Here is a 24,915-nt window from a genome sequence, read left to right as displayed (position 1 = left end):
GCCGGGGCTATGACAGAAATATTTCAAATGTCATTAGAAACGGGAATAGTCCCCGAGGATTGGCGTACTGCGCATGTTGTTCCATTGTTTAAAAGGGTTCTAAGAGTAAACCTAGCAATTATAGGCCTGTTAGTTTGACTTCAGTGGTGGGCAAATTAATGGAAAAGATACTTAGAGATAATATATATAAGCATCTGGATAAACAGGGTCTGATTAGGAACAGTCAGCATGGATTTGTGCCTGGAAGGTCATGTTTGACTAATCTTCTTGAATTTTTTGAAGAGGTTACTAGGGAAATTGACGAGGGTAAAGCAGTGGATGTTGTCTATATGGACTTTAGTAAGGCCTTTGACAAGGTTCCTCATGGGAGGTTGGTTAAGAAGGTTCAACTGTTGGGTATAAATGCAGGAGTAGCAAGATGGATTCAACAGTGGCTGAATGGGAGAAGCCAGAGGGTAATGGTGGATGGTTGTTTGTCGGGTTGGAGGCAGGTGACTAGTGGGGTGCCTCAGGGATCGGTGTTGGGTCCTTTGTTGTTTGTCATGTACATCAATGATCTGGATGAAGGTGTGGTAAATTGGATTAGTAAGTATGCAGATGATACCAAGATAGGGGGTGTTGTGGATAATGAAGAGGATTTCCAAAGTCTACAGAGTGATTTAGGCCATTTGGAAGAATGGGCTGAAAGATGGCAGATGGAGTTTAATGTTGATAAATGTGAGGTGCTACACCTTGGCAGGACAAATCAAAATAGGACGTACATGGTAAATGGTAGGGAATTGAAGAATACAGTTGAACAGAGGGATCTGGGAATAACCGTGCATAGTTCCTTGAAGGTGGAATCTCATATAGATAGGGTGGTAAAGAAAGCTTTTGGTATGCTAGCCTTTATAAATCAGAGCATTGAGTATAGAAGCTGGGATGTAATGTTAAAATTGTACAAGGCATTGGTGAGACCAAATCTGGAGTATGGTGTACAATTTTGGTCGCCCAATTATAGGAAGGATGTCAACAAAATAGAGAGAGTACAGAGGAGATTTACTAGAATGTTGCCTGGGTTTCAACAACTAAGTTACAGAGAAAGGTTGAATAAGTTAGGTCTTTATTCTCTGGAGCGCAGAAGGTTAAGGGTGGATTTGATAGAGGTCTTTAAAACGATGAGAGGGATAGACAGAGTTGATGTGGACCAGCTTTTCCCTTTGAGAATAGGGAAGATTCAAACAAGAGGACATGACTTCAGAATTAAGGGTCAGAAGTTTAGGGGTAACATGAGGGGGAACTTCTTTACTCAGAGAGTGGTAGCGGTGTTGAATGAGCTTCCAGTGGAAGTGGTGGAGGTAGGTTCGTTGGTATCATTTAAAAATAAATTGGATAGGCATATGGAAGAGAAGGGAATGGAGGGTTATGGTATGAGTGCAGGCAGGTGGGACTAAGGGTAAAAAGTTGTAGGGCCGAGATGGCCTGTTTCCGTGCTGTAATAGTTATATGGTTATATGTTTGTACAAAAAGCCACAATGAACTAAATGGGTTGAATGGCCTGTGTGATAGATTCAATCATTCTCTTTGAAGATATGATGGAAACACTGCCCTGCATATCCACTTTCGTCGTCTTTTCCAACACTATAGGGGGGGGGGGGGAAAGAGAGAGGGGGGGGGGGGGGGGAGAGAGAGAGGGGGGGAGAGAGAGGGGGGGGGGGAGAGGGGGGGAGAAGGGGGGGGGGGGGGGGGGGGGGGAGAGAGAGGGGGAAGAGGGAGAGAGAGAGAGAGAGGGAAGAGAGAGAGAGAGAGGGGGACGAGAGAGAGGGGGAAGAGAGAGAGAGAGAGGGGGAGGGAGAGAGAGGTAGAGAGGGGTAGAGAGAGAGAGGGAGAGAGAGAGGGGGAGAGAGAGGGGGAGAGAGAGGGAGAGGGGGGGGGGGGGAAGGAGAGGGAGAGAGAGGGGGGGGGAGGAGGGGGGGGAGGGGGGGGGAGAGGGAGGAGAGGGGGGGGAGAGGGAGAGAGAGGGGGGAGAGAGAGGGAGAGAGAGGGAGAGAGAGGGTGGGGAGAGAGAGAGGGGGGGAGAGGGAGAGAGAGGGGGGAGAGAGAGGGGGAGGGGGAGGGGGAGGGGGAGGGGGAGGGGGGTAGGGCAGCGCTCCTCGGACAGCATCTGTCAGGCACAGAAATGGCTATCAAAATATAGAGGGGACCGGGGACAGAATATCTCGGCGGCCGCGCGCGCATGCGCACACTCACACACGCGCGCGAGGATTCGGAGGCCCCGTGAACGGTGATTTCAGCTCAATCCAGCGCTAAATGCAGCTGAACTCTGCCTGTCTCGCCTACAGCCCTGTCTCAATCCAGACAGGGCTGTAAATTAAGCTGGCGGGACAGGCACAGTTGAGCTTGGTTTAGCACTGCTTCTCTGCGCTGGCTGTGGGCCTCGGGGCACCGCTCCCTTCTGCCTCCCGACGCCTCTGGCCACCCGCGGGCGAGGGGACGAGGATGGTCCAATGGCGGTTCGGCAGCGATTGCAGCGCCGGATCGGTCCTGGCTGCGGTGCAGGGCTGCCGAGAGTGTTTTGGCACATCTCCCTCCTCCAATCACCGCGCTCTATCCTCAGCCCCCACCCCCCCCCCCTCTGACCGACACCTCCCTCCTCCAAGGGTTTGCTTTGAAAGCAGAGTGGTAGCAGCGGCCATTATCATGCCGGGCGGGGTGCAGGAGGGAGAGGAGATGGAGCCGCGGCCGCTGTTGCTGCGCGGGGCCCGTCATTCGCTCCGACCCTCCGTCACACCACACTTCGGTCTACGGAATAAACAAAGTTGCCAAGCCGGGCAAAATGACTCGCCGTTTAGGTTGCCCGGCGGCACTTTGAGTGGTCAGTGGCACCCGGGCAACCGTTAATTTCGAGCCCTGCAATGGCGTGGATATTTATTAGCACGAAACATGTGGTGCTTTTTATCCTATTGTGAGCAGCTAAAGAAATTGATCAGTATTTCAATTGGCCTGTCCCACTTAGGCGAATGCAGGAGACTATGCGGTCGCCACATGTTCGCAGGTGGTTGCCGGGGAGTTGCCTTCATGGTCGTGAGGAGTTCCCACATTCTGGGTACTAGTTGCGGCCTCATTATGGTCGGCGCAATTTTTTCAACATATTTTTAAAATTAGCAGCGACCAGAATGAAGCCACCATGGAGAGTACAGGGCTCTAAATTAACGGTTGCCCGGGTGCCAATGGCCACCTAAAGCCCCGCAGGGCAACCTAAAAGCCGTGTCATTTTGCCTGGCTTGGCAAGCAAAGGAAAGCTTGGCTGATGTGGACAGCGGACGGCCTGATGCAAACTGTGCCGGCGTTTCTCAGAGAGCTCCTGCCTTATCCTTGTTCCCTGCCTTGCCCTGTGGAGCTGCTTGTTTGTGAACCAGCGGCTCAGGCAGCAGATTGGCGCTCGACACCGCTGCAAATTGTTCAGTTGCTGTTGTTCCCTTAAAGGGCCTGCCCCACTTTGTGATTTTTTTTCGGCGATAGCGGAGCGTCAGTGACGGTTTTAAAGGGCATCAGTCACTGACGCTCCGCAGTCACGAAAAAAAATCGCAAAGTGGGACAGGCCCTTTAAGGGAACAACAGCAACAGAACAATTTGCAGCGGTGTCGAGTGCCTGAGCCGCTTCTTCCCTTCCCCCCTCTTCTTCCCAATAGACAATAGGTGCAGGAGTAGGCCATTCGGCCCTTCAAGCCACTGAATGTGATCATGGCTGATCATCCACAATCAGTACCCCGTTCCTGCCTTCTCACCATATCCCCTGACTCCGCCATCTTTAAGAGTCCTATCTAGCTCTCTTGAAAGTATCCAGAGAATCGGCCTCCACCGCCTTCTGAGGCAGAGAATTCTACAGACTCTGTGAGAAAAAGGGTTTCCTCGTCTCCGTTCTAAATGGCTTACCGCTTATTCTTAAACTGTGGCCCCTAATTCCGGACTCCCCCAACATCGGGAACATGTTTCCCGTCTCGAGCGTGTCCAAACCCTAAACAATCTTATATGCTTCAATAAGATTCCCTCTCATCCTTCTAAACTCCAGAGTGTACAAGCCCAGCCGCTCCATTCTCTCAGCATATGACAGTCCCGCCATCCCGGGAATTAACCTTGTAAACCTACGCTGCACTCCCTCAATAGCAAGAATGTCCTTCCTCAAATTAGGGGACCAAAACTGCACACAATACTCCAGGTGTGGTAGCACTCGGGCTCTGTACAACTGCAGAAGGACCTCTTTGCTCCTACATTCGACTCCTCTTGTTATATACATAGAAACAAAGAAAATAGGTGCGGGAGTAGGCCATTTGGCCCTTCGAGCCTGCACCGCCATTCAATATGATCATGGCTGATCATCCAACTCAGTATCCTGTACCTGCCTTCTCTCCATAACCCCTGATTCCTTTAGCCACAAGGGCCACATCTAACTCCCTCTTAAATATAGCCAATGAACTGGCCTCAACTACTTTCTGTGGCAGAGAATTCCACAGATTCACCACTCTGTGTGGAATTTAAAAAAATTCTCATCTCGGTCCTAAAAGACTTCCCCCTTATCCTTAAACTGTGACCCCTTGTTCTGGACTTCCCCAACATCGGGAACAATCTTCCTGCATCTAGCCTGTCCAATCCCTTAAGAATTTTGTAAGTTTCTATAAGATCCCCCCTCAATCTTCTAAATTCCAGCGAGTACAAGCCCGAGTCTATCCAGTCTTTCTTCATATGAAAGTCCTGCCATCCCAGGAATCAGTCTGGTGAACCTTCTTTGTACTCCCTCTATGGTAAGAATGTCTTTCCTCAGATTAGGAGACCAAAACTGTACGCAGGTTATGAGTCTGTGGAATTCTCTGCCTCAGAGGGCGGTGGAGGCCGATTCTCTGGATACTTTCAAGAGAGAGCTAGATAGGGCTCTTAAGGGCCTGTCCCACCAGCATGCGATAGCACGACCAAACGTGGTCGCTTGAGGCGTACGGCCTCGCGGGGCCAGTCCCACTTCGATCGGTGGAGGCGTATGGAGTTGTGCGGGGCTGGTCCCAACATCGCGCGGGGCTCCAAAAATCTTGCACTGTCCGAAAATCCCGCGCGACAACAGCCTGTCGGCCCGCAGCCGCATTGAGGCCGTATGCAGCGCCTCGACGGGCGTACGCAGCTTCTTGATGTCGTACGCAGCGTCTGTACGGCGTACGCCTAGCGCGTGCCGTTGCGTGGTGCCGTCACCGCGTGACGCCTTGCGACATCCAAATTCAGTCAGCCTGCCTCCTGCCCAGTTGATTGGTGAGTATGATGTCGGGACCAGCCCCGCACAACTCCTTACGCCTCCGCGATTGGAATCGCATGCAGGTGGGACAGGCCCTTTAAAGGCCATCATGCCATTCACATTCTTCACTGCCTGCTGTACCTGCATGCTTACTTTCATAGACTGATAACAAGGACCCCCAGATCCCGTTGTACTTCCCCTTTTCCCAACTTGACCCCATTTAGATAATAATCTGCCTTCCTGTTTTTGATACCAAAGTGGATAACCTCACATATATCCACAAATGGGGGGTGTCAGGGAAAATGGGAGGGGGGGGTTGGAAAATGGGAGAAGGGGATGCGAGGGGAGGGGGGGTGGCATGGAGAAGGGGGAGAAGAGTGGAGCTGGGAGAAGGAAGAGGGGGAAAGGGAATAAGGGGTGGAGAGGGGAAGGGAGAAAGGTTGGGGGGAATGGAGAAGGAGGGATGGGGCGGGAGGGAGAAGACTCATTGAATCCATCCCTGAGAAAAGTTAGAGACGGTGATTTGGATCTGAAAGCGGACCAATACAAAATAAAATTGAACGATTCAGACATCTTTTCATTTTCACAATTGATTTTATTGTATTAATTTTAATATATTAATGTTTAAAATCCATGCATTGAAGGAAGAATATTTTACAGCCCATCTGTGGTCCCAAACCCCAACCCTAACCGGGCGTCACCCACAGGACAGCATACGTCAGCGTGTGACAAGGCACACGACATGATGTGACACCCAAATGTCGCCCCTGGATTTTGAACATTCCCAAATCCTAGGTCGACAGGGAGACACCGCGCGTCACCCACGCGTCACGACCCGACCACGACGTGACAACCTCTTTTCAGGGTGTCACCGAAAATGTAGTCCAAGTGGGACAGGCCAGGGCTTGAAATTAGCGGTTGCCCGGGTGCCACTGACCACCCAAAGTGCCGCCGGGCAACCTAAACGGCGAGTCATTTTGCCCGGCTTGCAGTGCTCGAAATTAGCGATTGCCAATGGCAACCCACAGTCCCACCAGGCAACCTAAAAGCCATGCCATTTTGCCCAGCTTGGTAAGCACTCGGGACACCTGAGCGGGCCCACTCTCTATCTTTCTCTCTCTCCGTCTCCATCCGCTATCCGTGTCCGTGTCTCGGCCCGCTCTGTGTAAGGCTGGCCGCCTTTCACATGCGCACAACCACGGTCAGCACCAAAAATCCTATAGCGAGGATCTTTGGCCAGCACATCATCGGCTGTGGTTGTGCGCATGTATCACCCTGCACATGGGCACTGCCACTGCAACTGGTCGGCGTCGGCCACTTTCTCCCTCCCTTTGCATGGTGGGAGATCTGGCCGCGACCGCTGAAAACCAACGCAGAATCACTCGCTGGAGCAACTTCCTAGAGTAACTCTTGCTTCTTGGTTTCCTGGTCCTCCAAAAATATTCGAAATGGAATTTAAACAGAATTTAAACACCACCACCAAACTCTGAAAAATAACAGCCTGTTGCATTTTATCTGTTTATTTATTATATATATATATAATATATATATATATATATATATATATTCTATGGTATACAGACACAGTGAACTTTTACTCCTGTTCTGTATTATGTTTACATATTCTGTTGTGCTGCAGCAAGCATGAATTTCATTGTCCTATCTGGGACACATGACAATAAAACTCTCTTGACTCGGATTTATACAAAAAAGGTTTCTTGGGGGGAAAAAAGAGCTCCCTTAAATTTAATTGCTTCTGGTTGGGTACCTATAGTAGGGTGAAGACTATTCCATGCTTTAATTGTGCGGCGGAACTCCATGGAGCAGTCAACATCTCTGGATAGGAGAAATTGGATGACATTTCGTGTAGAGACCTTTCTTTTCTCTGGTTTTAGTATTTTAGTTTAATTTAAAGATACAGCGTGGAAACAGGCCCTTCGGCCCACCGGGTACACACCGACCACCGATCACCCGTACACTAGTTCTATCCCACACATTAGAGATGCAAGTCAAGAGTCAAGAGTGTTTTATTCTCTCATGTCCCATTGAAATCCTCACTTGCAGCAGCACAACAGAATATGTAAACATAGTACTCTAAGTTCAAGTGAGTTTATTGTCATGTGTCCCTGTATAGGACAATGAAATTCTTGCTTTGCTTAAGCACACAGAAAATAGTAGGCATTTACTACAAAACAGATAAATGTGTCCATATACCATGATATAAATATATACACACATGAATAAATAAACTGATAAAGTGCAAATAGCAGAAAGTGGTTATTAATAATCAGAGTTTTGTCCGAGCCAGGTTTAATAGCCTGATGGCTGTGGGGAAGTAGCTATTCCTGAACCTGGTTGTTGCAGTCTTCAGGCTCCTGTACCTTCTACCTGAAGGTAGCAGGGAGATGAGTGTGTGGCCAGGATGGTATGGGTCTTTGATGATACTGCCAGCCTTTTTGAGGCAGCGACTGCGATAAATCCCCTCGATGGAAGGAAGGTCAGAGCCGATGATGGACTGGGCAGTGTTTACTACTTTTTATAGTCTTTTCCTCTCCAGGGCGCTCAAATTGCCGAACCAAGCCACGATGCAACCGGTCAGCTTGCTCTCTACTGTGCACCTGTAGAAGTTAGAGAGAGTCTTCCTTGACAAACCGACTCTCCGTAATCTTCTCAGGAAGTAGAGGCGCTGATGAACAATGTTACAAACGAGAAAACAAAACAGTGTATATGTGTATATTTATATATGAATATATAACTATACACACACACACACAATTTCCCTCCTGGGATTAATAAAGTTCTATCGTATGGTATCGTGTGTGTAGGAAAGAGCTGCAGATGCTGGTTTAATCTGAAGATAGACACAAAAAGCTGGAGTAACTCAACAGGTCAGACAGAATCTCTGGACAAAAGGAAAATATTACGTTTTGGGTTGGGTCTGAAAAAGGTTCCTGCACACCTTTGGAATGTGGAAGGAAACAAGAGCACATGGAGAAAACCCATGCGATCAAAGGGAAAAGGAGCAAACTCCATACAGAGCACCCATATTCAGGATCAATTCTGGGTCTCTGGCAATTTTAGGCAGCAACTTTATGGCCAATGTACTGCCCCATAGTCTTGAACCGAATTAAAACAGACAGTAGCTGTAAAGGGGGACATAGCATCACTTAGAGATTTAAGACTGAAAATGGATAGTTTCTTTTTTTTTTTTAGTAACCAAAGTTATCAGCGTATAATTTTTTGTGTGTTGGAAAATAAAATATAGTGGCAAAGCTGGTGGACTTGCTGCCTCACACGCCAGGGGTCTGTGATCGATCCTGTCCTCAGGCACTGTCTGTGTTGAATTTGCACATTCTCCCTGCAAGCATGTAGGTTTCCTCCCACATCCCAAAGATGCATTGGCTTTGTAGGTTAACTTGTCTCTGTAAAATTGCCTCTATTGTGTAGGGAGTGGGTTTGGAAAGTGGGATAACCGAACTTGTGTGAATGGGAAGACAAAAATGCTGGAGAAACTCAGCGGGTGAGGCAGCATCTATGGAGTGAAGGAAATAGGCGACGTTTTGACGTTCTTCAAACTGATGCGAGGGTGCAGGGGGTAGGAAGAAAGGATGAGTCGGAGACAGTGGGCTGAGGGAGAGCTGGGAAGCGGAGGAGATAGCAGGGACGACCTGAAATTGGAGGTCAATTTTCATACCGCTGGGGTGTAAACTGCCCAAGCAAAATATGACGTGCTGCTCCTCCAATTTATGGTGGGCCTCACTCTGGCCATGGAGGAGGCTCAGGACAGAAAGGGCAGATTCGGAATGGGAGGGGGAGTTGAAGTGCTGAGCCACCGGGAGATCAGGTTGGTTATTGCGAACCGAGCGGAGGTATTGGGCAAAGCGATCACCAAGCCAATGCTTGGTCTCACCGATGTAGAGTAGCTGACAACTAGAGCAGCGGATGCAATAGACGAGGTTGGAGGAGGTGCACGTGAATCTCTGCCGCACCTGGAAAGACGGCTTGGGTCCTTGAATGGAGTCAAGGGGGGAGGTAAAGCGACAAGTGTAGCATTTCTTGCGGTTGCAAGGGAAAGTGCCAGGAGAGGGGATGGTTTGGGTGGAAAGGGACGAAATGAACAGGGAGTTACGGAAGGAGCGGTCTCTGCGGAAAGCAGACAGGGGAGGAGATGGGAAGATGTGGCCAGTGGTGGGATCCCGTTGGTAGACAAAGCTGGCGAAAATCAGCGGGTGAGGCAGCATCTATGGAGTGAAGGAATAGGCGACGTTTCCGATCGAATTCGGATCGAGACCCTTCTTCAGACTGATGTCGGGGGGGGGGGGGGGTCGGGGAAGAAGAAAGGAAGAGGCGGAGACAGTAGGCTGTGGGAGAGCTGGGAATGGGAGGGAAGGGGGAGAAAGCAAGGACTACCTGAATTTGGAGAAGCCAATGTTCATACCGCTGGGCTTTAAACTACCCAAGCAAATATGAGGTCCTGTTCCTCCAATTTGCAGTGGGCCTCACTCTGACCATGGAGGACGCCCAGGACAGAAAGGTCGGATTCGGAATGGGAGGGGGAGTTGAAGTGCTGAGCCACCGGGAGATCAGTTTGGTTATTGCGAACTGAGCGTAGGTGCTGTGCAAAGCGATCGCCAAGCCTGCACTTGGTCTCACTGAGGTTGATCATACGCTGATTATTCCAACCAGAATTTTGTTTGGAAGTGGAAAGAAATAATAGAAATTGCATTCATTGCAACGTGTAAAAGGAGATGAGATACTGTATTGTAATTTTGCTGCATGTCATTGTGGTATATATCATGTCTTGATTGGTGAATATGTTTAGTTTGTGACTTTTTTGAAGCAGAAATAATATGTGAATGCTTCATTGAGCATAATTCCGACATGTAACTACGCACTTTGTCGGAGCACATTATCACACGCGTCATGCAAGCCGTCTTAAATGACCACCTAAACTGTCATTCGGCAACCTAAAAAGCTACCTAGGTTGCCCGGCTGGCAACAGCGAAAAAAAGTTAAGTGAGAGCCCTGGAGTAGCTAGAATTCTAAGTGAGAGCCCTGGAGTAGCGAGAAGTCAAATGCAAATTTATTCATCACATGCACCCGAAGGTGCAGTGAAATGAATTTGCCAGCAGCGATACACTTTAAAAAAAGAACACACAATACACAAGAGAATTTAACAAACATCCGCCACAGCATTCTTCACTGTGGTGGAAGGCAACAAAGTTCAGTCAGTCCTCCTCCTTTGTTCATCTGTGGTCGGGGCCATGAACCCTCCGTGGTCGCCACTACAGACAGCCCGATGCACAGGCCCTCTCGTCACAATGATCAAAACTCTGACGTCGGGTCGGTCAAACACACTCCGCGGCTTGGAGCGTCCGAATCAGCACTTTCCTACCGGAGACTGCGGCTTCAGGATGTTATAGGCCACAGGCCGGCGGTCGGAGCTCTTCTCCAGCGATCCCCGGCAAGGGATCCCAGATGGTAAGTTCACGCCTCGCCCACAGCTAGAAGCTCCGCAGACCACAGTCCCATAATGCCAACGTCACCAGGCCAGCGATCGGAGCTCTTCTCTCTGGCGTCCCCTGGCAAGGGTTCGACCCCGCACCCCGATGGAAAAGTCCACGCTGCTGAAGCTCTGCGTCCGGTAAAAGGCCGCTCCAATCCATGTTGTTAGGCCGCGAGGGAGGCGACATAGAAAAAGCCGCCTCTGTCGAGGAGGCAACCGAAAGTAGTTTCCCCCTTTCCCCCCCCAACCACCTCCCACACTAGACACATCAAGAGACAACTAAACTAACATTTAGACATACGAAAAAAAACAAAAAAGTCGAAATAACGAACACGCTACTGGCAGAGCAGCCGATCGCAGCGCCTCCAGGACCAATCTCGTGCCGTAGGTGGGTCACCAGGAGGTCCTAGTGGGTTGCCTCTTAATGCTTTCGCAGTGTGTGAGTGTGTGTCTTCCACTCTCACAATCGCCATTACAATCGACGGTTGTAACCAATACTCAATTTCTTCCACTAGAAATAACTATGTTTTCTTCTCATACTCTTCCCTCTGCCCTGGTCATCAGAAATCCCTTCTGCTACTTGTCCCTTACTTTACATTCCCCGGCTAATTAATTAGTTTGTCATTGTGTCATTTATGAAAACTTGGTTCACCTATTCCATTTCTCAGAACTGCTGTAGTTTTGGGAGCAACAGCAGCAGGAGGCTAGCAAGAGATACGACTGATTGGCTCTAGCCCAAGTGGGAGGAGAGAAGTGAAAACAGTTAAAGTAGAGGCCAAGGACAGGCAGACTTTACTCAGAACTGCTGTAGTTTTGGGAGCAACAGCAGCAGGAGTTTAGCAAGAGATACGGCTGATTGGCTCTAGCCCAAGTGGGAGGAGAGAAGTGAAAACAGTTAAAGTAGAGGCCAAGGACAGGCAGACTTTACTCAGAACTGCTGTAGATTTGGGAGCAACAGCAGCAAGAGCTTAGCAAGAGATACGACTGATTGGCTCTAGCCCAAGTGGGAGGAGAGAAGTGAGTCAGTGCCGGGAAAACAGTTGAAAACTGAGGAATTTGGTTTGTAAATTGGTAAATCAGGCAATTTATCAGTCAATTTAAGCAAGACGGCTCTTAGCGAGCGGCAGTGAGTGAGCGGCCTTGTGAGAAAAGTGTGAGTCATTGGCTCGAGAGTCTTCGGCGAGGAGACCACGCAATACGCTTGAGAGGTATAGACGAAAGAAGGAGATGTCAGGCAATCTGATTCAGTGCGATGCTTGCAGTATGTGGGAGGTCAAGGACACCGCTGGTGCCTCTGGCTGCTACAAATGCGAGAAGTGCATCCAGGTAGAGCTCCTGAAGGGCTGTGTTGGGGAACTGGAGAAGCAAGTGGATGACCTCCGGTTCGTCCGAGAAACGGAGTCGTTCCTCGACAAGTCTTACAGTACGATTGTTACACCTAAGGTACTGGAAGAGAGAAGGTGGGAGACAGTGAGAACGGGAGGGAAGCATGGAATGCCAACGTCCCCGGGTGTTGTACCTCTTGTGAACAGGTTCACCCACTTAGAAGCTGTCGGGACAGAAGAGGTGTTTACACTGGGCGGCGGACTGGCTTGTGATGCGAATAGGGCTGTTGAGCCAAAACCAAAAAGGCCTAAGGCAGGCAACGCCATTGTAGTGGGAGACTCCACTGTGAGAGGTACGGACAGGTGTTTCTGCGGCAACAGACGGGATGCGAGGATGGTGTGCTGCCTTCCTGGTGCCAGGATCCAGGATGTCACGGACAGAGTGCAGAAAATCCTCAAGGGCGAAGGTGAACATCCGGAAGTGGTAGTGCATGTCAGCACAAACGATGTCGGAAAGAAGGGGATGAATATTCTGCTGCGTGACTTTAGAGAGCTCGGAAAAATGCTGAAAAGCAGGACCTCCAGGTTTGCTTCCGGTTATCTCCGGTTTGCTTCCAGTTCCTCGTGCTGGCGAGAGCAGGAACAGGGAGATACGGGACCTGAACGTGTGGCTGAGGAACTGGTGCACGGATTTAGATTCTTAGATCACTGGGATCTGTTTTGGGGTAAGGGGGAACTGTACAAAAGGGATGGATTGCATCTTAACAGGTGTGGGACCAGCATTCTGGCAGGCAGGTTTGCCACTGCTACACGGGTGGTTTTAAACTGAATAAGGGGGGTGGGGTGTCGAATGGGATAGTGGAGGATGGAGTTAAAGGGAAAGGGTTTCTTAAATGTGTGAGCGTAGAGACAGAGGGGTGTAAAATGAGGGTAGAAGCAATAGGTAACAAGGTGAAAAGTAAAAGTGGCAGGCAGACAAAACCAGGGCAAAAATCAAAAAGGGCCACTTTTCAGCATAATAGTATATGGGGTAAGAGTGTTGTAAAAACAAGCCTGAAGGCTTTGTGTCTCAATGCAAGGAGCATTCGTAATAAGGTGGATGAGTTGAATGTGCAGATAGCTATTAATGACTATGATATAGTTGGGATCACGGAGACATGGCTCCAGGGTGACCAAGACTGGGAGCTGAACATCCAGGGATATTCAATATTCAGGAGGGATAGACAGAAAGGAAAAGGAGGTGGGGTAGCGTTGCTGATTAGAGAGGAGATTAACGCAATGGAAAGGAAGGAAATTAGTTTGGAGGATGTGGAATCGGTATGGGTAGAGCTGCGAAACACTAAGGGGCAGAAAACGCTGGTGGGTGTTGTGTACAGGCCACCTAACAGTAGTAGTGAAGTTGGAGATGGTATCAAACAGGAAATTAGAAATGCGTGCGACAAAGGCAAAACTGTTATAATGGGTGACTTCAATCAACATATAGATTGGGTGAATCAAATTGGCAGGGGTGCTGAGGAAGAGGATTTCTTGGAATGTATGCGGGATAGTTATCTAAATCAACATGTAGAGGAACCAACGAGAGAGCAGGCTATTTTAGACTGGGTATTGAGTAATGAGGAAGGGTTAGTTAGCAGTCTTGTTGTACGTGCCCCCTTGGGCAAGAGTGACCATAATATGGTTGAGTTCTTCATTAGGATGGAGAGTGACATTGTTAATTCAGAAACAATGGTTCTGAACTTAAAGAAAGGTAACTTTGAGGGTATGAGACGTGAATTGGCCAAGATTGACTGGCAATTAATTCTAAAAGGGTTGACGGTGGATATGCAATGGAAGACATTTAAAGACTGCATGGATGAACTACAAAAATTGTTCATCCCAGTTTGGCAAAAGAATAAATCAGGGAAGGTAGTGCATCCGTGGATAACAAGGGAAATCAGGGATAGTATCAAAGCGAAGGATGATGCGTACAAATTAGCCAGAAAAAGCAGCATACCGGAGGACTGGGAGAAATTCAGAGACCAGCAGAGGAGGACAAAGGGCTTAATTAGGAAAGGAAAAATAGATTATGAAAGAAAACTGGCAGGGAACATAAAAACTGACTGCAAACGTGTTTATAGATATGTGAAAAGAAAGAGATTAGTTAAAACAAATGCAGGTCCCTTGCAGTCAGAAACAGGTGAGTTGATCATGGGGAACAAGGATATGGCGGATCAATTGAATAACTACTTTGGTTCCGTCTTCACTAAGGAAGACATAAATAATCTGCCGGAAATAGCAGGGGACCGCGGGACAAAGGAGTTGGAGGAATTGAGTGAAATCCAGGGTAGCCGGGAAGTGGTGTTGGGTAACTTGAATGGATTAAAGGCCGATAAATCCCCAGGGCCAGATAGGCTGCATCCCAGAGTACTTAAGGAAGTAGCTCCAGAAATACTGGATGCATTAGTAATAATCTTTCAAAACTCTTTAGATTCTGGAGTAGTTCCTGAGGATTGGCAGGTAGCAAACGTAACCCCACTTTTTAAGAAGGGAGTGAGAGAGAAAACGGGGAATTACAGACCAGTTAGTCTAACATCGGTAGTGGGGAAACTGCTAGAGTCAGTTATTAAAGATGGGATAGCAGCACATTTGGAAAGTGGTGAAATCATTGGACAAAGTCAGCATGGATTTACGAAAGGTAAATCATGTCTGACGAATCTTATAGAATTTTTCGAGGATGTAACTAGTAGCGTGGATAGGGGAGAACCAGTGGATGTGGTGTATCTGGACTTCCAGAAGGCTTTCGACAAGGTCCCACATAAGAGATTAGTATACAAACTTAAAGCACACGGCATTGGGGGTTCAGTATTGATGTGGATAGAGAACTGGCTGGCAAACAGGAAGCAAAGAGTAGGAGTAAACGGATCCTTTTCACAATGGCAGGCAGTGACTAGTGGGGTACCGCAAGGCTCAGTGCTGGGACCCCAGCTATTTACAATATATATTAATGATCTGGATGAGGGAATTGAAGGCAATATCTCCAAGTTTGCGGATGACACTAAGCTGGAGGGCAGTGTTAGCTGTGAGGAGGATGCTAGGAGACTGCAAGGTGACTTGGATAGGCTGGGTGAGTGGGCAGTATAATGTGGATAAATGTGAGGTTATCCATTTTGGTGGCAAAAACAGGAAAGCAGACTATTATCTAAATGGTGGCCGACTAAGCAAAGGGGAGATGCAGCGAGACCTGGGTGTCATGTTACACCAGTCATTGAAAGTAGGCATGCAGGTGCAGCAGGCAGTGAAGAAAGCGAATGGTATGTTAGCTTTCATAGCAAAAGGATTTGAGTATAGGAGCAGGGAGGTTCTACTGCAGTTGTACAGGGTCTTGGTGAGACCGCACCTGGAGTATTGCGTACAGTTTTGGTCTCCAAATCTGAGGAAGGACATTATTGCCATAGAGGGAGTGCAGAGAAGGTTCACCAGACTGATTCCTGGGATGTCAGGACTGTCTTATGAAGAAAGACTGGATAGACTTGGTTTATACTCTCTAGAATTTAGGAGATTGAGAGGGGATCTTATAGAAACTTATAAAATTCTTAAGGGGTTGGACAGGCTAGATGCAGGAAGATTGCTCCCGATGTTGGGGAAGTCCAGGACAAGGGGTCACAGCTTAAGGATAAGGGGGAAATCCTTTAAAACCGAGATGAGAAGAACTTTTTTCACACAGAGAGTGGTGAATCTCTGGAACTCTCTGCCACAGAGGGTAGTCAAGGCCAGTTCATTGGCTATATATAAGAGGGAGTTAGATGTGGCCCTTGTGGCTAAGGGGATCAGAGGGTATGGAGAGAAGGCAGGTACGGGATACTGAGTTGGATGATCAGCCATGATCATATTGAATGGCGGTGCAGGCTCGAAGGGCCGAATGGCCTACTCCTGCACCTAATTTCTATGTTTCTAGAGATGCTGCCTGACCTGCTAAGTTACTCCAGGCTCTTGACTACACTTCTTCCCACCCTGCTTCCTGTAAGGAATCCCCTGCTCCCAATTCCTCCGTCTCCGCCGTATCTGCACCCGGGATGAGGTGTTCCATACCAGGGCATTGGCGATGTCCTCATTCTTTAGGGAAAGGGGGTTCCCCTCATATTATAAATGAGGCTCTCACCTCTATATCCTGCAGCTCCGCACTTACTTCCCCCCCCCTATTCGTAACAAGGACAAAGTCCCTTGTCCTCGCCTTCCACCCCATCAGCCGTCGTTTAAAACATATAATCCTCTGACATCTGCGCCACCTCCAACGGGATCCTATCACTGGCCACATCTTCCCATCTCCTCACCTTTCTGCTTTCCGCAGAGACCGTTCCCTCCGTAATTTCCTGGTCAATTTGTCCCTTCCAAACCCAAAACGCCCCCTCCCCGAGTACTTTCCCTTGCACTCTCAGGAAATGCTACACTTGCTTTACCTCCCCCCTCGACTCCATCCAAGGACCCAATCAGTCTTTCCAGGTGAGGCGGAGGTTCACCTGCACCTCCTCCAACCTCATCGACTGCATCCATTGTTCCAGGTGTCAACTTCTCTACGTCGGCAAGACCAAGAGCAGGCTCGGCAATCGCTTCGCCCAACACCTCCGCTCAGTTCGTACTAACCAGCCTGATCTCCTGGTTGCTCAGCATTTCAATTCCCCCTCCCATTCCCAATCTGACCTTTCTGTCCTGGGCCTCCTCCATTGCCAGAGTGAGGCGAAGTGCAAATTGGAGGAGCAGCACATCATATTTCACTTAGGTAGCTTACACCCCAGCGGTGGGGTCAAGGAAAGAGCGTTCACGCCACAGCCCTGTTTCCACCAATCTTTCCACCACCACGCACAAGAAGCGACAAGACAGGCACCATTGTATGCAGATGCCGAGAAGTGTGTTCAGCTCTGGCTGAACAACTTCTAATCTTGTGCGTGGACTCGATAAGAAGAAGACCCCAGCGGTATGAACATTGATTTCTCTAATTTTAGATAGCCCTTGCTTTCTCCCTCCTTCCAGTTCTCCCACAAAGCCTATTGTCTCCCCCTTTCTTTATTCCCCCCCCCCCCCCATCAGTCTGAAGAAGGGTCTCGACCCGAAACGTCGCCTATTCGTTCTCTCCATAGATGCTGCCTCACCCACTGAGTTTCTCCAGCATTTTTTGTCTACCATCCTTTTGTATCTGTCTTTGGTTTAAATCAGCATCTGCAGTTCCTCCCTGCATATTTAAACGACATCCATGCTGTCTGCTCTTTCTGTTCCCTCTTCAAAAGTCCAAAATTGGTCAAGCAAGGTTTTGCCTACATTGCCTACAATATTATTCCTTTCTTGGTATTCTTTAATTTCTCTTTAAGAAGGATTCCATTATTTTTTCAACCATCAACATTATCAAATCTATAACCGCCTAGACATGTACTGTATTATGTTGGTGCCACTACCCCAAAATACTGACTTTCTACTATTTTTTTCTAACTCGGTGTATAATCTGTATAATTATAAAGATTATACATTAAATTGGAAAAATGTAGAAAGTTAGTATTTTGGGGGAGAGGCACAAATATAATTCCTTCACTTTACCACATTCCACACTACATTCAGTCTGCCATGTCCTTGCCCATTCACATAGCTGTAGATTCCTTAAAGCCTCTGTGCATTCTCCTCCTAATCCACACTGCCACTCATCGTTGTACCATAGCCAAACTTGGATATGTCATACTTGGTCTCTTTGTCCAAATCATTTAAGCTGATCACATGGACTGATCCACGTGGCACCCACTAATCAGAAAACGTGTTCATTCTTATTCTTTTCCATCCATGAAGCAATGGATGGAAATAATGCCAGTAAAACCTCAAACAATGCCAGTACAATATCTCCAATCTCATGTACTCTAATTTTCCCTGATTCCACTGCTTTCACAACCCCACAGTTTGAGACAGATTATCGCCAATTCTGTTCGTCCAATTTACAAATTATCCATCAATATTTGTAAGAATGCATGTACAAAGTAAAGCCTTGTACACATAAAATAGTTTGCTGGGAAAATAATCTAATAGAAAAGCCAAGTTAAAATGATGACATTTTGGCACCCATGCCAAGAGAAAGTTGTCATTGGTCATCAGCAGATAAAATACTTCCAGGTGAGAAGTCAACCATAGGAACATTATGTTTTCTCTTCAACTGTGAAAAAGAATTGACAAGTGTCATCAGAGTAAATTGATAATTTCCATGGGGAGAAATGCTTTACACTCAGCTATTTTACAGTCAAGTTTTAGAATTCATTTCCAGCAAAATCATGGATTCTTGATAGTTTTCTGACATGCCAATGGTCTCGGGTGGAATCACTGAACCCAGGATATCCTTTAATCGCCACACTGAAATCAACACAGCGTTTCAACAGCTATGGTTAAAAAACTAACTGGATGACGGATCTGGACAGGTAAAATAGAGATAACAATTGGCAGATAAAACTCATTGAAAATGGGAGGCCTTTTAAGGAGAAGATTCACATACAGCCTAGATACATTCTCACAAGGGAGTAAGGAATGATGATTCAAAATGAGAGCATCTGGATGGTCTAGGAAAAGAAAAAAGTTAGAAAGAAAGTTGAGCACATAGCAGATATTAGGATGGTAATACCAGGAGAGTCAAATTGATCAGAGATAAAGAGTAAAGACTAGTGACTCAGAAGTTCTCAGGCAACAAAATGTAGCAACATTAGGACAAATGACCACAAATACAGTGAGAAAAATAAGTTTTATGGAGTATCTTAAAAAGAGGAATGAGTTGAAGAGTGAGAAATTCCAGAGCCAATGGAGCTGATGGCTCAGCTAGAGAAACAGGGAAGATGCACAAGAGAGAAGTTGAGAAACAGGTAGAATCTGGTCTTGACAGCACTGGTAATGGGAAACACCAATGTTCAAAAGACTGAAGGAAGTTACAGCGACAGAGGCCAACAAAGCAGAGGGATATGAGGACAAGAATGGTAATTTTGAAATTGTGGTGCTGTAGCCTGGAAGGCCATCAAATAGAGTCAAGAGTTTTATGTTCATGTCAGAAATCAAAACAATGAAAATCTCACTTGCAGCAGTACAACATATATGTAAACAATATATGTAAACAACAAAATGGTAGTAAATTGGATACATGCTTTTTCTATGTCCAAAGATATGCAAATAACATTCCAAAAATATTAAGGTTTGCAAGAAAGATAAAGGTCTTCACACATACCATGTCCTTAACTGCCTTAAATCTTCTGATAATACAACTGATACAGAACACAGGACAAAGTAATGAAAATGATGAATCAAGGCCTAACATTATAAAGTTAACACATTATTTGAATTATGCATAATTTACTGGCCAGAAATATAAATTAGATTTTGGAAGAAACTTTGCAGCAGTCATTATTAATCAAATGTTGGATTAAAAACTGTTCTTTATCAAGTTGAGTCTGAAGAAAACTAAGTTTTTGGCACAAGGGGAGAAGATCACCAAACACCTTGGAAGCAACATCAACAATCAAAAAGTTCAAAAATTATTAAATATGAAGGTGGACGGATGAAATCTAAGACAAGTGATTCAAATGATCAAATTTGAGAAATTAGAAAACATGGCAAGTTCCAAGAGTTAAAAAGATATTGATTCTGCTTCATTGAGCCAGGCCACAGTAGGATAAAGAAAAGCCGTGCAACAAGGATGGGTTATCCAAAATAATCTGATGAATGTAGTCAAGTCAGCGGCAAGAGTTATGCAGTGGCTCAAAGCAAAGATGCAGAATGGGAGCTACTGAGACCCCCAAAGAAATGCAAGTCAACTAAAAGGTGACAAGAATCATCTATTCATGATATATAATTTGAGAGGAAATTAATAAAGCACAAGTATAGTTTCTTGGAACATGGAGGTCGAGGGTGACCCAATAACATAAAATTGTGAGAGGCATAAATAGTAGCAGACAGTCCAAACCATGACAAGTGATGGCGGTTGGAGCATAATAGGAAAATGTGACACTATTTACTTTATTAGAAAGGATAGGAAAAAGTATTTTTAAATAGCAAGAAACAAAATGGTGTTCAGTTTAATTAGCATGAGAATGGCAAACTAGTAGGATGCTAAATAATACCTTAGGCTTTATTTCAAGTGATCTGAGCAAGATAGCATTTCTGTATTTGTACAGGGCTTTGTGAAAACCACACCTGGAATGCCGATTCTCCAGAATCGAAAGGCAGACCTGCCTTGAGGTTCAGTCAATTAAATCGCTGAAATTTCACGTCAGAACTATGTTGAAGTGAATATGCAGCTTTACAGAAGATTTTCTCATAAAGACTAATTTGCAGCATCTTCAAGAAACACAAAGGAAGCCGGTTGGAGACAACATACAGTTGGGGGGGCGAGATGAAAGGAAAAGGAATGAGAAAGGAAAAAAAAGTGAGAGAAAATAAAATTGCTGCATTCACAACCAAAATTTCAAAATATAACTGCACTAAAGCAAACAGGGAAAGGGAGATTGTCAGGAGTTTCAAAATTTAATTATCACCAACAATTTGACAGTCCAACCCTTTGATGATATGGCTAACAAAAAGCACACCAATGCCTCGACTTCTTCAGAAGGCTAAAGAAATTCAGCAGCAGTCCAATGCCTCTTACAAATTTCTACTGTTGCACCACTGAAAGTATATTCAGATATATCCAGCAACTCCACTGTCCAAGATTGCAAGATTGCAGAGCTGTGAACATAACCCATGCCTTCAAACAAAAAGTCTCCCCCGCCACTCCATCTAAACCTGGCGCTGCCTTGGGAAATCAACTAATATAGCCAAGGACACCTCACATCCCAGTCATTCTCTCTTCTCCCCATTTCAATCAGTGACAGATACAAAAGCTTCAAAGCACGTACCACCAGATTCAAGAACAGTTTCTTCCCTGTGTTACCACATTCTTGAATGGACCTCTTATATGCTAGGATGAATTTCCGATTTTACAATCAACCTTGTTGTAGCCCTTGCACTTTTAAAAACACAATCTGCACTTTCTCGGCAGCTATAACACTTATAGACCATATTCTGTTTATCTTCTCTTTAGCAGAACTTAATGTAATGTATGGTATATGCCCAGAAAGCATGCAAATTAAAGCTTTTCACTATATCTCAATACAGGATAATAACAAACCCAACATCAAGTAGTCCAAGGAGCTCATGATATCAGAAGGCCTTTACAACCCCTTCATCCCAACATTGGCACAAGTTCTTACTGTTTTCTTTGAAACACTCACACATCTCATCTGGTTGCCGAGATTTTGGCCCTTTATGCACCAACATGTTAACCACAACTGCCCTTCCATGTTTACACCTTAACAGACAGCATTAACTCTTTTTACCATCACAACCCCAAATATACCTCCATACTTGCAAACAACCAATCATCATATTCCAGCCTCAAATTTATTTGGCCACCAATTAGTTTTAAAGGAATCAAGAAATGGTTAAATGCAGGAAAGTAGTGTCGAAGCAGATCAGGTATAACCTCTAAGAGGTGAGGAATAACCTTAATAAGAGTCTAAAGAACAGTCTCAACCCAAATCGCCACCCATTGCTTCTTTCCAGAGATGCTGCCTGTTATTGAGTTACTCCAGCATTTTGTGTCTATTTCTGAATAATCACTTATTTTTAGTCCTGTGTTCATAATACTAACGAAGCTCTTAAAAGAAGAAATTGCTAAAAGTTTATTTCATAGTTTCAGCATCCAAACACATTTTGCTTTTGAAATCGTGTTTAGAATTACTAATTTGATCCTATTTCAAGTGTAGAAAAGGTTACAAATTCTCAATCATGATTTGTCTGTAACTTATGATTTGTTTGATCACACCGACATCCTGCATCACCTCACTGCTATCATCTTATTGGGTGAAACACTTCATCTGGATCCACTCTTATTTATGCAAAAAAAGCCAATATATTATTTGTGTAATAAATGATTATTTATAGTCACATGTAGAGGTACAGTGAAATTCACTTTTTTGGATAGCTCAGTACAAGCACAAAAATACATAATCACTTAGATACATCATAGATAAGCATCTGAGATACAGTACAAGTGTATAGTAGAACATTGAGACAGTATACAAGTCGCCAGGTACAGCCAATGGGTTCTCTTCTCACACTTGTTACATCCAATAATCCCTCTCCCCTGATTTATCCTTGCTCCCAATTTCTCATCCATGAGCAGTTATCCAAAAAAAAATACAATTTCCATTTCCATATGTACACCAACGACACTTAGCTCTACCATTTGCAATACCCCAAAATTGCTGGAACATTTCTCCAAAAATCAAGCACTGGATAAACTCATTATATATTGTGATTATAGATCTCACCTTCTACATCGGTCATAAATTCTGATCTTTAACCAACTCTACCACTTTTCCAATCAACTCTATTAAGCTGTGGATAGAACTCATTTGATTCACCGACTCTCATTTCACCATCGGTAAACAGAAATTTGTCAAATACACTACTACTTGTTTCCTAAATCACACCAAGCCCCATCATCCCTATACTGGCAGAATACTGGATAAACTAAATATGATTTTATAATTCTCTCCTGGTCTTGTCCCTCTAGAATTTCCTATTTGGTTGTGAATCTAGCTGTCCTGTATCTGTAGTTTTCTGCTTTCCAACAAACATGTTATTGAGACCATGGAAGCATAACATTGACATTTATTCTATCAGCCATATTACAAAATTTGCTGTTTCATAAATAAGGAATATTTCCCAATAAAATAAAGATAGCAAAAAATGCACAGATAAATTTACATAGTTGCAAAGTGATGCACTGGAAATGAAAGAAAATAGCCTCTTTGCAAACTAGAACAATAATGCTAAAATATATATATATAAAACAATACATGAAGAAAAATTCCTCCTCCCCTCCAACCACAAGTGTCATAGTAAATTTCTTGGGCCTTGGAGATAAAATGCCTTAAATGCGAGAAGGCACAACTCAAATGTCATAATGATTGGTGAAAAATCCTACACTTCAGACTACAAGCTTTAACTTATATAAACACATATGGGGAAGTAGAAAACATTTCACTAAAATGTTCAGTCTATAAAGCAAATCCCTGAAAATGATAGGGTAACTCAGTGGGGCAGGCAGCATCTCTGGAGAGAAGGAATGGGTGACGTTTCGGGTCGAGACTCTTCTTCAGACATAACAACTTAAAAATATGTAACTTTATATTTACACCTCATCGGGTTCCTGCACAGTAGAATTCTTAATGTTTAAAGCATTGTTTCCACCTGTAATTCACATTGTGAGTGTGGCTCAAAAGAATATTGAGCAACTACACGTGGTAAATAAACATTGGGGGAGGTATATGTTCCTTGGGACTATTGTGAATTACAATTAAAATGTATGACTGCAAGATGCTAGAGTTCTTCTTTCTGTTGTTTATCTAATTCGAAGCCCGCATCAATGGAGCGGACACGTAGTCTTGAAAACTTAACTGTAATATCAGATCAAGTTAAAATAAATGCAATATAATGAAAACGTGGTGCCAAAGTCAAAGGCTGGAGAATTGCACAGGAAAACTATTATTTTTCCAACCAGATACAATCATTTTCATTTCCCTTTCGTTTCTAACAGTCTAATTGCATTCACTTACCAACCGAGGATATCAAATGCAATACAATAGACAAAAAGATAGTGTAATTTGCTAGCTGGCTGATTGCCTCCAAATCTCGCATCCCTAGTACTACCATTATTAAACTGGGACGCAACAAAAAACTACGTTCTAAATCAACCTACCTTCATTGCGGATGTCCCGCCTCAACGCAGCGCCCATTGGTCGGAAAATCCCCGCCGCTGCCTTTGAATGGCAAGCCCGCCTGTCAATCAAACGAACCACACACTTCCGCCATAAAGCTAGGTCACTCTGTCGTTCAAATAAAAGCCCCCCCCCCCCCCAGTACCAACAACGTGTAGGCCTCACGTTTACTACATAAAAGAAGCGACTTAGTTTTTCCATTCAACCCAGACCACGTAGACTTTTAAAGAAACATAACACTCTCAAAAAACGAATGATGACGACGAGCTTGAAAAAGAGAGCTAAGTTATCTTTTAAAAAAAACTTGAGTTGGAAGTTCTGAATTTAAATATATAAACCCCGCTCGGTCCAGAGCTCATTTGTTTACACGTCTTACAATAAATACCGTCTGATTAAGCAAAGCGGGGAATTAATGAGACCTTAACCCAATAGGCTGGAAGTGAGAAAACATTATTTTTTGTACCTGCGAACACATAACAAAAGTTCTAGAGCTTTCTTGCTTTCGCCTATAAAGCCAGCGAGCCCGATCTAAAAGCAAACAATCATCATGGCGCCCGCTTTCCATTATTTCCCGGAGACTTTCCCCCACCTCGAGGCGCGCTGATTGGCCGCGCGCGCGGACCGTACCATTGGGCCTCGCGCGGAGAACAACAACAAACGGAGGGAGGGCGAGCGCGAGCGCGAGCGCGCGGCGGCGGGAGGCGTGGCTGTTGGCGGCGCGTGGTCCGGCTCAAGTAACCGACCGACAGGGAGGGAGGGAAGGACAGAATGACGAGAGAGACGGAGGGAAGGAAGGACCGAGTGATGAAGGAAGGACCGAGTGATGAAGGAAGGGAGGACCGAGTGATGAAGGAAGGGAAGCAGTGATGGGGAAGGAAGGGAGTTATGAGGGAGGGAGGGAGTGATAAGCGAGGAAGGGCGAGGAGTGACGAGGGAAGGAAGGACACAGTGACGAGGGAGGGACGAAAGGACCAAATGACGATGGTGGATGGGAATGATGAAGGAGGGAGAGAAGGG

At 45.7% G+C, this 24,915-nt stretch overlaps 1 protein-coding gene across 4 annotated transcripts in view; it reads right to left on the bottom strand.

The window, feature by feature from the left end:
• Window positions 1–24,663, bottom strand: part of cnot6 (CCR4-NOT transcription complex subunit 6) — an 86,107-nt gene extending 61,444 nt beyond the window's left edge. The window contains exons 1-2 of one of the 4 annotated variants that reach the window (XM_033029414.1): window positions 24,362–24,663; window positions 23,880–23,959 (exon numbers count right to left, since the gene is read on the bottom strand). The gene's annotated coding sequence lies outside the window, so the exon portion shown is untranslated. The other 3 variants (XM_033029415.1, XM_033029413.1, XM_033029416.1) reach the window with 3 other exon arrangements.
• Between the last annotated feature and the right edge of the window lie 252 nt (window positions 24,664–24,915).

Source organism: Amblyraja radiata, chromosome 11 (genome assembly GCF_010909765.2).
Source record: "Amblyraja radiata isolate CabotCenter1 chromosome 11, sAmbRad1.1.pri, whole genome shotgun sequence".
Lineage (NCBI taxonomy): Eukaryota > Metazoa > Chordata > Chondrichthyes > Rajiformes > Rajidae > Amblyraja > Amblyraja radiata.
The sequence above is the reverse complement of the archived record's forward strand: the minus strand, read 5'-3'. Positions and strand labels throughout refer to the sequence as shown.